At 44.2% G+C, this 14,902-nt stretch overlaps 1 protein-coding gene across 6 annotated transcripts in view; it reads left to right on the plus strand.

Moving 5' to 3' along the window:
- The window catches only part of LOC143373739 (ras-related and estrogen-regulated growth inhibitor), a 117,250-nt gene that overhangs the window by 27,471 nt on the left and 74,877 nt on the right, over positions 1 to 14,902 (plus strand). The window lies entirely within an intron of this gene.

The raw sequence follows: 14,902 nt of genomic DNA on the forward strand, positions 1-14,902 counted from the left end.
TGTAAATTATCCGCCGGTTGCAACGGGATCGTCGGCTTCGATTTCTGTTTTACGCTGGTAGCGGGAACACGGCCGGCAACCGGTTGCCCCGCAAATCGTCCACTTTCCGCACGAATCTGCCCTTGCATCCTGGTGCACGGGCGAGGCGGGCCGTTTCGAGGGGCCCCCCGTCTAAATATATCTTCCTCGAAACCCCCAAGGGCCTCGAGGGGCTCTTAAGGGCCACGTCTGTCATACGTCGACCGTGCAGGAGAATAACAAGCCTCACTCGCGCTCCTCACCCTGCGTCGATTCTCGTCCCTGATCCTCCGCCAACTGTTTTTCGGGGAAATTTTTATATTACTTGTTTGGCAACGATCGAAGCTGGGGAACTATTTACGAGGGCTTTAAGAGTGCCTTGGTTATAAAAAGGACACTATTTTTCGACCTGTCAAGGGTATGTAACCCTTTAAGGGGGTATTCTCGTCTAAAGCAATTTTAAGGTTATTTTCAGGAATTTATTTCGAAGAAACGAATAATGCCACAATATTGGCTGGTTTTGCATATGGTTATTAGCACTTTAGCTATTTCTAGAATTTTTCTTAATTGATCATTGACTATATTTTAAAAATTACACCAGTTTACAGCCATTTTGCGCAGCAGATGCCACTATTTTTTCTTACGTAAAATAGGGTGCTGATTCCGAAAATAATATCTAAACAATTTTCTGTGGATACGCTTTTGCGATATCGGCAGGTGTCGAGAAGAGTAAACTCGGTATTAAATAATGTATAATATTTGCTGTGGAGGAAATTAAATAGTGAAGTTACATCTCTAAATACAGTAGAGGCTTTTCTAATCTAGCAATATCTGAATTAATCGTTCTGACTTCTCAAGCAACAGTGCTCCCACGGCGAAACCTCTCCAAAACAAATTAAATTCCTTCATACTTCAACAAGCTTATCAAATTGCACAGACTTCTTTCCCAAAATCCAACCCCAGTTCCCTACTCACCCCCCGTCACTCCGCATGTTCACCTTCCCCATCAAACCCACTAAACAAAAAACCCAGGCCGTTCACCTCCCCTGTCTCAATTTAATCGCCCTCGTCGAACAGCCAACAAAACGAGCGATCCAGAGCGTCGCGAAAAACTCAGAGGCGCGCGCTCTCTGGGCCATTGGGCACGGTGCTCGCGTCTTGTGCGCGCGTCGGACTCTCCAATAGTCAGGGGCGCTGGACATGTTTAGCGATTAGTGTCAGAGGCAACGCGACCAACAAAATCCGCATTCTACTCACTGGGTTCGCGTACTCTTGCTGGCATAATTTCTTGCCTGGCGCGGTTGGAAGAGTAGCGCGCCACCGTTGGCGCGTTCTTTCGCCCCAGTGTTTCCTTTTGCATCTTTTCGAGCCTCGCACCGCGACATCCCGCCTTTTATATTTATCTTCCGTCGACGGCCTGTAAACACGACTATTTCAGCTTGCGCACCGCTCGCGGGCCACGGCGGAGCCGCGGGGAACTCGCGACTTTTTCTTCCTGCCCCTTTTTTTTTGCCCCCTCTTCAGGGGCGGCGTTAGACAGGCGATGCTCATTGTGAAAGTCACGATGAATCATTTGTGGCGAGCGCGCTGCGCGCGGGTTTCGCAATAGGCCGCTTTTCGTTTAGCCAGATTCTTTTTGTACGGGAGAGACGCGCGCGTCTTCCACCAGCCTCGGCTGGCCGAAGAATTCGCCCCGTGGGAGACAAACAGTGCACCACTGTTCCCGATGAAGTTGTACGGGCAATCGTATCGCGCGCCTCCATCGAGGGGAAACTTTCATCGTTGATTGAGAGAAGAATGAGTTCGATTCTTTTGCGCCGCGGAGGAAGAGGTCGCGAATTGTTTTCCGATGCCGCGAGATGAATGAAGGAGATAAGTAGGGACGGGGAATAGTGGCTGTCTCTTGTTTTACGGTGGAAGACACGGGAGTTCGTGTTATAAGTAGTAGAAAGTACGGAGTGCAAATACTGAGGAAGAAGTTCAGCTGTGGCTGGGGCAACGTTAACTGGTCGCTTCGGGCTAGGTATTGAGAAACGTATTCTCTCTGTATTGTTCGCTGATTTGCTAAAAATCAGCTGGAATCTCGTCTGCGGTTCTCCAGTGACGTTAAGTTGATCGCTATTTAAAATAAAATTCTGTGAGGTTTAAGTATCTAGAAGATAGTTTGTAATATTCTTGCGAGTCCCCTGGGGCCTGAGCCTCGTTTCATGGACATTTTACATCCCAGAAGCATATTTGAAAAAAATGTATATATTATTCAAAGATGTCTCTATCTTTACTGAAAAAATTTTATCCATAAAAGTGTTTTTGTCACTTAGAAATTAATTCCCAAAATTGTGATACTTCTTGACCTGGCCAAGGTGGTCTAACCCCTGAAGTCTAACTCTATATCTAGTATTTAAGTCTAACCTTTTATATGTAACCCTAGGATCATGAATAACACCTGTATAAGTTATTCGGCAATCTCCCCGTACAAAGTCCAAGTACTTTCATCAATTTTATAATCCCAAAACATTAACGCGAATACTGTCGAACTCCACGAGCCACCATCCTCTTTTCCACGCGACTCTTCAACAAGCCACTAAGTGCACCTAGCAAAATAACCAGCGTGCACACTCACAATCGCGGCGACGTGACCTTCTAATGCTCAATGATTTATACACGCTTTTTTCCCCGAGCGATTCAACTCGACGGAGCGCGGTGGCAATAATTTACGATGCCGAGAACAATGGCTTCCCGTGGACGGTTAATATAAAAAGACCACGGCGGAATCTCAATGAGGATTCCGCTCTGGCTGCGACAGGTGAACACGACGATCCGTGAACGTGGCCTCAACCAGCCAGCCAGTTGGTCGAGTGAACGAGCGGCTGCGCGCGAGCCCGGCACAAGCGCGTGCAGCCGCGGTCGCCTAGATTCGAATTTAAAGGCGATCGTTATTCAATTCAAATACGCGACTAACGGGCCTTGTCGTAGGATTTCCGCTTCGACGTGTTCGCGTGCAGTTCGTTACCGTATTCCAGAAGAATCGGGTTAAGGAAGGTCAGGTCGGTGCGCGATCGGCCTGCGACTGGCCGATTCCACGGAGGATTTGGGTTAACCAAGGTCAGGTCGGTTCAGAAGGAGCGACGCGTCTGCATCGTCGAGATCCCGTCCGACATCTATCGCCGCGATCCTCGTTTCGAATTTTCCGCGGTTTTGGGAGTCGACGGCCCTCTTCTCGCGTGGCGAGGGCTGTTAAGGAATGCTTTTTGATCGGCTACTTCCTGCGTGGTGAGAAATGATTGCGTGGTGGAGTGTGCGTTTAGTGTCTGTGGAGAAAGAAATGAGGATTGCTTTTTAAGGATTTAGTGATTGGTCATGGGGGGTGGAAATTTGGGGATTTATCGAGGCTTGCATGTGAGAATTTTTAGCGATGTTTGAAATTAATTCATAAGACTCCTTCGCGAGAATATGTTACTTAATAATTCTTCAAGAATTTACTAATCTTCTTATTTGAAATTTAGGCTAAAACTTACAATTAGTAAAAATTTGGGGCCTGATATAGTCTCGCAGTTGAGCAAGAGCGTGCAGAGACTTTTTTCCAGGGAGGGGGCAACTTTGGGATGAAAAATATACCCCCCTCACTTTTTTAACCCATTTTGTAGTGCCAATTTAATTAAAAATTTAAAACCGAAATTTAAAAATATTCCCTTTTTTAGTATGAACTTAATAAAGATCAGTTTTGAAACTTAAGCGATTTTTCAAGCTGCCCCTTTTGCACCCTCCTCTGGACGCTCATGTAGTTGAGAGTTTTAGGCAGTGTTTGCTATTTGGACGAAGAAATTCATTAAGTATAAACCCCTTGGATATTATTTATTAGGTTACCACATATTATGTGTCCACTTCGATCGACCACCAAGGTCACGTAACTGTTTCAAAATCGAACGTACGTGCCTGAGCTACAGTTACTCTGATTAATATTTGGACGTCGCAGTGTCTCTACGTTCGTCGCAATATCCGTTGAAAAATTACATCGACAACCGAGCGAGCCCGCTGCGTAAAGCCACGTACCCCATTTTCACTCTTCTTGCTCGGCGAAAAAAACCGTGTCAAAATCTACCGTACAGCTACGATGTAACAGTCCGCGCGTCCGGATTCCGATTGGAATCCCATTTTTCACGAATCGTTTAAGGATCGAGATACGCTGCAGCTGATTAAACGAAAGAAAGAACTGCTATGGAGTGCCGCGTACCGCGCGTATATATTCTCCCGTCTCCAAATGGGAATCCAACGTATTCCTTATACGCTCCGGTGGTGTACGCACGGTACACTGACTCGTCCCGTCTTATTCGGTAGCCCCGCAACAAGACACGATCGAGACCAGGTTGTTTTTAGCAAACTGGTTTTTCTACCTGGGGCTTACAATTACTGGCTTCCTTTTTTGCGCTGCTGTCCTCCCCCTGGCCCCTGCCAAATGTTTGCACCTGTCGCTTAAAAGGCCGCGAGCCGTGGGCCAAGAGCGGCATACCGGGCGCTTTCGGGATTAGCCCTTGGGACGCGCGAGGCTGCTGTGAACTTTTCGTGCGGAACTCGTTGCCCGCGTAGTAGAGCCGCGCTCGGCGATATTCCACGATTCATTCATAAAATCCCGAACGATTCATTCATGGTATCTCGATTTCGTGGCCACGTGGTGGGTGCTTGATTGGATCAGGCATGCTACGTGCGTGGAGAGTCACGGAAATGGAGGGGAGGGCTTCGCCCGACGAATTAAGTCGAGGCTTAATAATAAGCTTTTTCTAATTTACGATTCGTTTCTGTATAACTGTATAGCGTAGGCTGTCAGACACTTCGAGGTAGCTAAATTACGAAGGTAACGATCCACTAACAGTGCAAGGCACTCTTCGAATCGAGGCGTTGATAGCAACAACGGATTAACCCTAGTATCTGTTTGGTAAATGGAGAACCAGGCGATTTAAAAATAGGGTTTCCACAGCACTGTGTTTGACTGTTTACGGGCGCTGTTATCAGTGCAGTTATAATTGAAGTGCCCTTGTAGAAGACACTGTAAGTGCCAGAAATCAAATTCTATACTATAGTATTGCCATTGGCACTTATTGTGTTCTCTACAAGCACTCTTAATTTTTAGCTTCTGATATTTCGAAATTCTTCCCAATGAAGACTTAATTAATTTCCCAATATACTTTAATTAGCATTGCACACAGTCATCTCGAATTTTCAATGCAACAAGTGGGTTTTGTATGCCATACGGTTTTAAATTGAAAAAAATTAATTTTTCTTATTTCATGTGATTAGTATAGGCTATTGGAATACATTACTGCTACTAACAAGTGGACCTTCAGGTTTGGAAATCGCAGAAAATTTTGATGCTTAGTGTACGCGAAGGTCTCCACTCGGACATTAATTTCGCAAAGCAGTAAGACGCGCTTTTCAGCCAAATTCGAGGAAACCGACTTTGAAAAATTCTGAGTTCCCTTATATATAGGGTGTTCCTCTATCTATGGCCAATACTCTAGGGGGTGATTATACAGGCAAAAATAAGACGAAAATCAAAAGTGACGAAATTGCGGTAAAGGCTGCGTATTCGGGAAAATTGACTTTGAATTTCACCTAAAAAGCGATATTCATACAATTTCGCAAAAAAATCTCGCCTTCGCAGAAAATGCCCCAATTAATAGAAAGAATTCTCGATGAGCCAACTGGACCCCGTGAACCTGTGACCGTTCGACTGAATGTATTAGGAGATAATCTAATTACACCAATTAAACGAAAGTCTGCTGTAAAGTAGCTGAGCGTGTCGCCTGTTAACGCGATTCTATTTGTACCGCGCACACGGCCCCGTGGCGTGCGTTTCACACATTCGTGGAACGCCATTTCAATGGCTACAAGTTGCACCATACGGCGCAGCACGATGCACCGCGGTGTAAACAATGCCCGAGCGCATCGGGAGAGCGTCGCACACAGATGCGCCGGGGATGCATGCACCGTTACCGAGTAGATTCAATAAATAATACGATGCAGGAAGCCGTGCCACCGATTTGTATGTGCACGCTTACCAGCCCGCTAACTTGGGCCCGACGATCGATCGTTCGGCCGCGTATCGGCCCTCGAATCTGACGATCATTATCGCCCGGTTATGCAATTTACCGTTGACAACGCATCCCTCGCCACCGCGAAAATCTTATCACTTTCTAAGACGACGCGCCAGTAGAATCGGAGGCTCGCTGGAGATTAGCGTTCTACGCGGGGGGAGACTATGGAAATGATGCTTGAAAACGGTGTCCTGTTGCTGCCGGCTAATCAAGCTTGCATTATTAACCCGCTGCACTCCGGGCATACCTTTCTGGTAGACCGAAGGTTAAGCTGATGCTAGAGGACGCTTTCATTAAGCATCGTGAGAATGGACGGTCTTGGTAATTCGGAGGATTATTTCAAGGAAAAGTGTTTCTGGATAAGTTGCAGCGAGAGTCGAGTTAAAGTTATGCAGGGTGCTTTAGAATTGAGGAGTTGAAATGGTGTACGATTCAAGTGCCAAAGAAACGAAAAAATATGTCTTTAGTGGAAAAGGATGTAAATTCCATGCTGAATACGGTGGTAAACGCTGTAAGTGTTGGAATAATTTATTTCAGCTTCTGGGACTGTCGTGAGATAGAGCTGAGATCATAAATACCAACATTGATGTGGTTGAAAAGACAATACTGAAAATTTTCACTTATGGCACTTACATCATTCACCATTTCAAGTCCCCTATTTATTGTAAGGGTAATAAGATTTTTAAAATAGCCCTAGTAATCTTGACAACTTTAAACAATTGTGGTGCATTTATCCTACTATGTATTTCGAACCTCACAAGATGTCTTACAACTCCACCAAAGGAAGCTCTCAAATACACGATAAATTCCTTCAACAATCCTCTGGTAGTCACTAAATCAGTTTATAGTACTATACTAATACTTCAACACGTATGGTAGTATTCTTCAAATTAATCTGCCCATTTTGCCTGATTGTACACGTGGCAAACCCTTGCCTGCTACCATTATTCGGTTTTCCTCCGCAGTTGCAACATATTGCTGCAAAAATACCGCCGGTTTATCGGTGTTTGCAACACAGTTCGCGCAGCCAGCTGAAATTTATTCGACGGTGCTGCACGGGAAAGGCACCTGACAAAATCCGCAAGGCGCGCGCGATCGGTTAATGAGGTCCCTATAGAGAAGCAAAATACGAGGCAGCAGTGTCAAGATTAGGCCAGCCAGTGCCGTTCACAATAGGATTTTATAGCGGGCGCGATATATCGGCGCAAACGAGCTAAAGTATCGCTGTCGGATAGCGGATTTAACGATCGTCTGGGCCCCCATGTATAGCCGCGCGTTCGCTTCCGAGCGCACCACTGCCACACTGATCCACATCGATATCGATCTCCGTAGATCCTGTTCTTACGCAGACGCTTGGCCTGCGAGCATTCTTGTCGCTCGCTGTCCAGTGTAACCAGAAATTGCACTTTGCCATTCGGCACGACCGCCTAATTGATGCACGGATACGGGAAAGGAGATGCTGCGACGCGGTTAACACTTCGCAGACGGATCTTGGGATATACGGGGTGGCGCCGAACTAACGGTGTAAGTCCAAATGGGGTGAATGTACGAGGAGAGGGTTTGATTTGGAGCTCCGTTCTCGAGAATAGTGACTTTGAAGATTTTTGCTGAGAATGCATACAATAAATAAATGCAGTAATAAATATGCCGCGAGTGATAATGAGAGAAATCATTCTGGAGAAATAAGTGGAAATTGGGGAACGGATTTCTCTCAGTCGAGATATTGTTTTTGAAGAAATTGATTCTGTACTTAGTTCGAACTTGATTTTCTGGAAACAAAGCCTGGATCGAAGAATGAGTCATTGTACAATTTTTATTTATTTTTGCACAAGGATTTTGCTAGTTTCTAATCAGATACACGCGTTTTAGAATCGATTTTCTCGGAAATCGAATTTTCTTAAGACAAAGTTTAGGAGTATTGTTATTATTATTATTATTATTCATAATCGGGTTAAAACCCATCACATAATAAGAGTAGGGGAGACCGGGGCTAAAAGTTCCGGGGGTGAGTTGTTCCGACGGCTCTATCTTCAAAATAAAAAGAGCGTTGTACTTTAAATTATTTTTTCCGTGTGAGTTGATCACGCCACTCTGTCGCCCACTTTAATAGCGTCCGCGACAGCGAATTGTGTGGTTGTAAGCAAGGACCTATTAGTCGCGTACCAGATAAGTAAACATTTTTCTATCATTACTTTTTGGTCTATTTCAATTATTTAACGTCGATATTATAGATTGAATCGTTCTTATGGATCAAATGACATTTAAGAACATGGTGTAATAGTGTTTATCGTTTGAATACATGTATAAGCAGAATAGTCTTTGAAATTGCTACATGTGTCGGTAGGGGCTAGTTGTTACCGTGACTTGGGGCACGTTGTTACCGTAAAAACTTGCCCCGCCGCAAATAGGTCTGTGAAGATAGCACCCCCAAATTCGATTTTTTTAAAAAACTCAACGGCATTCGTTTGTTCATCGTATGCCCACGTTTGTCCATAAAAAAATTGCGTTTGCCCACCCTTCAAAAAAAAATTATGGCAAAAAAAATTTGCATCAGCACCCCCATGAAAACATTTTAATGATTTGTCGGTGGGAAATGATTGTCCTTCGTTTGCCCACGTTTGCCCATAAAAAATTTTTTTTTGCCCACCCTCCAAAAAAAGTTATGAACAAAATGAAAAATTTGTCTTCATCACCCACGATGAATGCATTTCAATTTTTTAAAAGAAGGATACGAATATACCCGACCTGGCCACGTTTGCCCACTCTCAGATTTCATTTGCCCACCCTCCAGAATTTAAATAAAAAATAAAAACCTCGAAAAGAAGGGTACAGGTGAAGCGATCGCGTTAAAGTTCGATTTTTCTAGAAAATATTATCAAAATCGGTCTTTCAACGATGCAGTCCGTTAGTTTAGATGTAGAAGAGATTTGCCCATGCATTAATTTCGTATGCCCACCCTCCAGAATCGAATTATTAATAAAGATAGCCAAGAAGTGCGGTACCCGTTGAAGCGATCGCGTTAAAGTTCGATTTTTCTGGAAAATATTATCGAAATCGTTCTTTCAACGATGCAGTTCATTAGTTTAGATGTAAAAGAGATTTGCCCATGCATTAATTTCGTATGCCCACCCTCCAGAATCGAATTATTAATAAAGATAGCCAAGAAGTGCGTCGTTGGAAAGAATTCGAGACTATCGCAGACATCTGTTTACGTTTCGACAGTGGCACTCGGCGCTGCTACCCTTTAGGGTATCAACACTGCGTGTCGTCATCGAACGTGCCGAAACGTAAACAGATGTCTGCGATACTCTCGAATTCCTTCCAACGACGCACGAAAGTCAGTCGGTCTACAGAGTTCGGACGCAACTCTTGCAAGACCGTGCGTTCATTTACGGTTTGTGAAGTAACTGTGAGATTATATTATTTTCCGTTGTGCGATATCATTGCGGTAATTAGTGAAAAATGACTAGATAACCACTCTGGTGATATTCTGCACATGCTGCAGATGTGTGAAAAGTGTGAAGTGTTCGATGAGCGATACAAATTTAAGTGTCGTTCCAATAAAGTGAGAAAGAAGTGTGTGCAACATTTTTTGGATAACATATCACCAAACACCTTCAACCTTTACGGTAAGTACAATTGATTTTGATAATTCATTCGGGAAAAAAACGAACGGAAAGATATTCGGTTCAACGGGTACCGCACTTCTTGGCTATCTTTATTAATAATTCGATTCTGGAGGGTGGGCATACGAAATTAATGCATGGGCAAATCTCTTCTACATCTAAACTAACGGACTGCATCGTTGAAAGAACGATTTTGATAATATTTTCCAGAAAAATCGAACTTTAACGCGATCGCTTCAACGGGTACCGCAATTCTTGGCTATCTTTATTAATAATTCGATTCTGGAGGGTGGGCATACGAAATTAATGCATGGGCAAATCTCTTCTACATCTAAACTAACGGACTGCACCGTTGAAATAAAGATTTTGATAATATTTTCGAGAATAATCGAACTTTAACGCGATCGCTTCATCTATACCCATGTTTTCGCGGTTTTTATTTTTTATTTAAATTCTGGAGGGTGGGCAAATGAAATCTGAGAGTGGGCAAGCGTGGCCAGATCGGGTATATTCGTATCCTTCTTTTAAAAAATTGAAATGAATTCATCGTGGGTGATGAAGACAAATTTTTTATTTTGTTCATAACTTTTTTTGGAGGGTGGGCAAAAAAAAATTTTTATGGGCAAACGTGGGCAAACGATGGACAAACGAATGCCGTTGAGTTTTTCCAAAAATTTGAATTTGGGGGTGCTATCGTCACAGACCTACCGCAAATGTATAAATTGTTTCCGCTGTGCTTTAAGATGCGAACATATGAATGAAAGGCGGAAAGGGACACGACTTCGATCGAAGTTATGCGTAAAGATAAATAAAAACTGTCGCTTTTGGTTTTCTTTTAAAGATAATACATTTTTGTTGGTCCGAGGCTTGATAAATAAACATTATTAATAAAATTCTGCTTTATTTCATTAGAAAATGAAATATTTCATTAAAAGGCAACTCTTATATCATAGTAACAACTTACCCCAATGCGATAACAACTTGCCCCATATAGGGGTAAGAAGTTCCGCTTCGATCAGCCACAAATAAATTACTTTCTATGGGAAACCTATTACAATATATTAAACACAAGCATAAAATCAGAAGATATAATAAATTTAACAAGAAATTAGTCAATAGTGAAGAGAATAACTACATTATTTTCCAGTCATTTTTATGGTTTATCGAAATCGGAACTTTTAGCCCCGGCCTCCCCTACATAATATTTTGTGTGTGCATAGATTGAATAAGAAAATAAATCTACATAAATGCATAATATATCAAAATATACCTAACTATGAAAGAAAAATGGAAAATAAAGGTGAAGAATGAGAAATGAAAAATGAGAAATATACAATGAAAATGAGGATGAAAATAAGAATGAAAATGGGAATGAAAATGAAAGTAGAAAATACATAGAAATAAAATAAAAGTAAAAAGTGAAAGGTAAATGTAAAAATGTATCGGTATACTACTTATTTAGTTTTACTTTTAGTCGCATTAACGGATTTACCAGCTATTTTGATCGTTCGCACCTAGCATTCTGTGTAATTTCCTCTTTAATACGTCAGTAGATTCATAAAAAAAAAATCAATTGAATCAGCGTATAAATTTGGTTGTTGCAGTAGCCGGTTATTCGGAGCAGAAGATAGAATAAAGGTTTTTGCCTGTATATTTTATTGTATATTTTCTAATTAGTTTTGCATTGAGAACCACCCCCTTGCGTATTAAGCCAGCAGTTCAGTGACACTGTATTTATTGAGATTTTGAGATAAAAACGTGCATCCTACTGGAGATTTTTTTTTATTATTTTAGTTGATCTATTTTTTAAATCTAAAATTACATTCCAGTACATCATATTATACAGTAACCACTTTCCCAACTTCTGAGGAACACCTGAATAATCACATTGGCATTAATACTAAAACTAACGACAGCTAGGTAATACCTTACTTCCACCTTAACATACTAATTTCCACGCCAGCAAGGTACCCACCAATTCAAAACCCAATCAACTAACAAATAATCTGAAAACAAATCTGATCAATCAGTACCCCGCAGCCGACCGAAAGGTCAACGCAAAGCTACAAAAGTCCCCGTATCACTGCGAGAACCAGGTCGCCATATCGATCATCGCCAGACGCCGTTCCATGGACAACCATGAAATGCAATTCACGGCGACAGAACCAACAAGAGTCATTCTCCCCTGCGCGTACCTGCAACGCCACACGAGCCAGAATGCACGGACTAATCGCTGCGCGGAGTAAAATACGCCAAACGAGGCCCGTCCGCGGGCTAGACGTTAACAGAAATGTCAGCCGGCAAGAATGGCCAATTATCCTCGATATTAAACAGCCGGCCGCGGTGAATGCAAGCTAATGCACGAATGCCCCTTCCCCCCTCCGGGGAGAAAAAAAAAATACCGATTGCGCCACGATGCAAGCGTTTCGTCGGTCCTGTTTCATCGTTTTTAATGGCGGATCCGCGGATAGCGACGCGCCGGCAGAAGGGCCACGGGAGCAGGAGCGTGTAAAAGGCACTGGGACAAAGTGGCGAAGGGGGGCCGCGCGAAAGACGGACGCTAAAGTGCATAAGCCATCGTGCGCAGGCGGTGTAATCTACCCAATTATCCGGCCGCATGGTGGAGCGCATCCATTCATTGCCCGCCGCGGCAGATACAGCGGTGGATACACGCTCTCTAGGCGTATCTAGCGGCGTGGCGGCGCGTAAAGCCGGCTCGATGCCGGGCATTTCGACTGGAACTTTATAGGGGAGGTTGGCGGGCATGTGTGTCGCTTAAAGCGCGCATAACCCGTCCTACCGAACGCGCTCTAATCTACCAAATTATCCATCGCCAGCGTTTCCACGTAGCGTTTAGTCGCGAGTATCGATCCGCGGGCGGATAGCGGCCGCGGCCGGCAGGTGATAGGCGTGCTGGAGCGTGTTGAAGCGTGGCCGATGCTTAGAGCGTGGCCTGCGCCGCGGAGATATCCCGGTGGCCGCTTAAAGTGCAAGGATCCATTGAATGGCGTGTGGTGAACGGCCGCGGTGGTTCCGTGACTTCGATCTGCCCTCTCCGGGGGTGGTCGAGCGGAGGGTATCGACTCTAGGGGCCTGCAGTTGCTGTTAAGAATGTTAAGATACGGGAGAGCGCGGGAAACGGAGGTAGTGGTTGATAAGCGGCTGCATCGCTCGTTTTATGGTGTGTTTCGTGGGTTTCGAGTGGATAGAAGAATGGGGGAGGTATTTTTGTTGTGGGGGCTTGGGGTGGAGGTTTGAGGGGTTGGAGGATATGTGCGTGGTGGGTGAGGAAAATGTTGATCTCCGAATTGGGATTTTGGTAGCGTGGAAGGTATAGAAGCAGTTTGGTTATCTACAGTGTTTTTTGGATTAAATGGTTTTGGGTTTATTTAGGGGCGAGGGGGAGTTTGGAATGTGGGATGTTTGGGTGTGAGGGGTAGTAGACTTGAGTATGGAGTACTGGGGTGTAGGATTTTAGGAGAAAGAATACTTGGGTATAGAATATTAAAATACAGAACGTTATTTAGAGTTAAATAATGCAAGAGGTATATTTGAATATACAATATTTTGAAATTCGTGTGTTGGAAGTTAACTGTTCAGATATCGATTCCATAACGATCTGCTTAATTGCAAATTTCAAGTGTCTCCGGTCCAGACCAGTCTATATATTTCAAGCATCTTAGTCGCCACATTAATGACGAGTGCCACTCTAATACGGTAGGCAGTTTCGATTCGCCTCATTACATGCGCACCTTCGCGGTCCATCGACGGCCATTTTGAAACCACGACCCCCTGCTCCCCTCAGGAGTTAGTTGACCGAAACCTAACCGCGAGGACCGAGGCGGAGGTTGTCGCGGTTTCTTCGTCGTGATTTCTGCGCCGACCTGCAATAACAAAATTTTGCAGGCAGTTTTCACGTCGCATTTTATACCTCATTCTCCAACCAATTTCGGTGTAAAATGAGGGAGCCACTGTTTCTAAAGCTACAGCATATTCCACTAACATTCAATAAGCAAAAAATATTTCTCCAGTTCCTGGTGGGTGGTTCGTTCTTCAGCGTTAGATATTTATTTCACTTTCCAATTTTGGAAGCCTGCAGAAAGATCTACCTCGCCTGAATATAAATTATTTCTTCAACACCTGGTTCATGGATCATTCCTCAGAATTGTATACTTCCCAGTTATCATCAGCAATTTAACTATATCGTATGCGTATCATTTAAAAGATAACATATCTTTATCACATACAATACCTAAAATTATAATATCCTCACCACCTGTCCGAGTAAATTTTTATTCGAATAAAAAGTGATTCGTTATTCTCGAATAACTGACCTACAAATTCATTCGAGTAATGCTGAACTCTGATCCACACTCCCGCGCAGCGATCAAATCATTTCCCCAAAGCGTGCACGTTCAGCGAAGAAAATCACCCCGCTCCAGTATCATCGAATCACACGCCATTAACTCTTACAACATCGTCCGGAGTGTGCAAAAAACGATGGAACGCGCCGCGAAGCTTCTAATCAGCGCGAAGAGGGTCAGCGCTTAGATCGATGCTGTCTACGACTATTCACGGAACAATCGATGATTAATGATTCCTTGATCGGCTCGAGAGGGGTGGACGAGAGAAGGGGGTTGGGGGGTGGGAAGGAAGAAGAAGAAGATTAATTAAGTTCTAGCACGGACAAACCAGGCATTTACATCGGTTAAGCCGCGTAACAAGAAACATGCAAGAAGCATCCGCGGAGAATTTATTGCTCGGGGCCCGGCTCTGGGTCCTCGTGTCTTGTGAATGCGCCTTAAGGCGCGTGCTGCTGTCAAGGCGATCGCCGCAGTGACAGTCGGCGGCACGGTGACTGTCTTCATTCGTGATTGACATCACGATCGCGGTGCGCTGCACGGTGTTCCTTCTCGCATACGACCAGACGAACGACACAAAAACAGCCGGCGTCGGTCCCCTTTGCTTTCAGCCTCCAACCACGCGCCCCGGACGCTTTTCTGCGCTTTTTGCGCCGGCGACGTTGCGCGGTGCCGCGCGGGGGGACAATAAGAATGGTCGGGATACCTGCTGGAATTGGAAGTGGCTGAGGAATGGAGAAAGAGGAGGACGGATGATTGCACTCCGGGGAGCTTGAATAATAGAAAAGAAAATTTGCTGCTGGCCTTT

This window comes from Andrena cerasifolii, chromosome 10 (genome assembly GCF_050908995.1).
Source record: "Andrena cerasifolii isolate SP2316 chromosome 10, iyAndCera1_principal, whole genome shotgun sequence".
Lineage (NCBI taxonomy): Eukaryota > Metazoa > Arthropoda > Insecta > Hymenoptera > Andrenidae > Andrena > Andrena cerasifolii.